We start from the raw sequence: 2,995 nt of genomic DNA, 5'->3' as shown, positions 1-2,995 counted from the left end.
ACATCAAAATTCTTGATTATATATATATATATATATATATATAATTATAGGAAATCTAATAATATCTTCATAATAAAAAAAGTATAATAATTTTATTTTTTCTAAATATATCTTTTCTGTATGATCATATAAAAAATACAATACAACATAACTAAAAAATAGAAAACTAATATTTCAATTAAATATATGGATATTGTTAACAATTGTTTATCACAAATCACATCAATCATTCATATAAAATAAATAAAGATAAATTGATCCCAAAATATTAGTACTACATTCTTTCAAAGAAATTAACAGCTATCAAACTTGATGGAAGTTTAGCAATCTAGCTTACTCTAATGTAGATCATTTTAACAATCTCAAATGAGAGAGTAATATCTATACTTATAGTTGAGTATTGATGATTTTCACCCTCAATTTAATATACGAAATCTTGATCAGTTTTCTCATCATATGATATTTTTGTCTATTTGACTTAGTGTATCATTAGATTTTAAATATCTCAATCAATCTCCTCATTTAATTCTTATTGAACATCTTAATGGTACCTCTTTGATAACTATTGACACACAAAACATCACATTAATATGACACACACATTCACATATACAATATATCATATTCACATTTTATCATCAATCAAACTCAGATATTCACAATTTTACATCAATAAAACACCTTATATCTCACATTATTAATCAAATAACATCTTAAGTTTTATTTTAATCTATTATATATATATACATGACATTTATTACTTTAAAAATTATTAATCAAATAACATCTTAAGTTTTTTTTAATCTATTATATATACGCATATACATGACATTTATTACTTTAAAAACATCAATTTCATCCTATAAAAATTAATTGAGTGATACAATTCTCATTTAAGCAATACAATTCTCACTCTAGCGAAATTCAACAATATAAAAAAGAATTTATTTTTATCAAAATTTCTAGTTTGAGATATAATACATAAGAGAAAAAAGTTTATTCTCTCTCTTTTTCACTTTGAGGAAAAGTACTTCCGCTTGAGTAACGAGTTATCATTTGAGCTAGCAAATTATAGAGTTAAAATGATCTATATGAGGGTAGACTAGATTCCTAAACTTACAATCAAGTTTGATAGTTGTTAATTTCTTTATAAGAATGTAGTACTATTACAAGAAAATCATTAGATAGAAATGAATTTTAGAGACTAAAAATAATTAGTTGATATAGTGACTAAATTAAAAATCATTTTAGAGACTAAAAAAATATTGGTTTCTAAATTAGTTTCTATTATTGATAAATAGTTTCTAAATTGGTATTTAATTACCTACCTAGGTTTTAACTACCAATTATTTATATTCTAAATTTGTTAAAAAAATATTGGTACCTAATTAGATACTAATTTAAAAATTAATAATTTTTTTAATCTCTAAAATAGTATTTAATTTAGTCAATATAACAACTAATTATTTTTTCTCTAGAACTGGATTTTATTTAATGATTTTCTTGTAGTGTTTTTATTAGTTTTATCTATTTAACATCTAAAAAATATTATTTTATCATAACATAATATTTTATTTTAAAAAAATACTGTAGAATGATAAGTTTTTTATTATTAAATTGTGAAATAAACTTTATTCATAAAAGAAATTCCCTTCATTCCATGTAATCCCAATTCCTCAGCCATTTAAAACCTGAAAGCCTCTAACGGCTCCTTGGAGACCAAACACAGGGCTACTGTTTGTGGTACTGTACTATCTTTCCACTGTGGTTTTTGGAATGCAATCAGAGAGACAAGAACAACAACAATCATGGAGACTCCACGTCACTGCCAAAGCCAACAACTTCAACTTCAGACTCAGATTCGTCGCTGCAACTTACAAACCCACTTGGAATTTCTCCTTCTTCCGCCTCTCCATTCTCCTCAAGCTTCCTAAATTCGCCTTAACATTCGCTTCACACCCCACACAACCAGCACACCGACCAGGATTCTTCACTACCAAATTCATGAAAATTGTCCGCAAACTTCGACCCAGATTGCCCAGAAAGAAGGAATCAAATGTTCCATATCTAAAGGTTAATAATGTGTGTTACTTATCAGTTATATTAATACACTATTATAGATCCCATGTAGTTTACTAATATTGCAAAATAATATATACTAATACACTAGTTTTCTGGGTTGAATTAGTAGATGCCTAAACTCTAGTTTATATGGATGGCAAGGTTCAATTTTTATTTTCAATTTCACTACCCCATGATAAGGAGTAGGACTAATTCTGCTGAGTTCACTATGCTTGCAGGACCCACTTCGTATTGGCTTCTGGGTTATGGGGATTCTAGAATGTGTGGCTCGATCTATCAGCAAGAATGGTCAGAGGGGAATCGTGATGCTTGTGGGGTATTTGTTGCTTCTGTTCTGGAAAATGAAGATAGCAAAGCTTGTGAATTTGGTAACATTCTTAGGGGTGGTGGGAACAATATTTTATTATTTGTTTTTTAATTTTGACTTTAATTATAGTTATTGGGAGTACATGGGAAGGTCATGGAATAAAGTGGTTAATCTCTGGTAGATATGTTTTCGTGTTCATGAGGAAGCTTTTTATGTTGTCTTTCTGTCACTTTGATTCACAGATCTAATGATCTTTTTACAGAATATGGAATTCAAACTATCTCTTTTCCTCGCTCTTCTCTGTGTCTGTTTTAAAGATGAACAATATATTTACACAAACATGGTGGGAGTTGTGTGGAGCTATGGTCATAGAATGTATTTTGTTGTTTTGTATATGGTTAAGGAATGTATGGTGTTTGTTGTATCTGCTCATTCTCAACCTATGTTTGTGCTCACTTAAATACATTTGTTTTTCATGTTGACTTTGGTACATATAGTTTTCCCATTTGATTGTGAGTAAATATCTGTTCAACAAGGAAATTAAGCATGAAGGATCAGAGTTTGGAGTTATCAAAATGTGACCAAGCTAATGTCAGTTCAGTTCGT

At 28.2% G+C, this 2,995-nt stretch overlaps 1 long non-coding RNA gene across 1 annotated transcript; it reads left to right on the top strand.

The window, feature by feature from the left end:
- The first annotated feature begins 1,711 nt into the window (after positions 1-1,711).
- On the top strand, positions 1,712-2,685 carry LOC137826947 (uncharacterized). Its single transcript, XR_011083626.1, has 2 exons — positions 1,712-2,073; positions 2,301-2,685. It is a non-coding gene; the product is annotated as an uncharacterized lncRNA (long non-coding RNA).
- Positions 2,686-2,995: the final 310 nt, after the last annotated feature.

This window comes from Phaseolus vulgaris, chromosome 8 (genome assembly GCF_000499845.2).
Source record: "Phaseolus vulgaris cultivar G19833 chromosome 8, P. vulgaris v2.0, whole genome shotgun sequence".
Lineage (NCBI taxonomy): Eukaryota > Viridiplantae > Streptophyta > Magnoliopsida > Fabales > Fabaceae > Phaseolus > Phaseolus vulgaris.
This window is presented reverse-complemented; position numbering and strand designations above follow the sequence as displayed.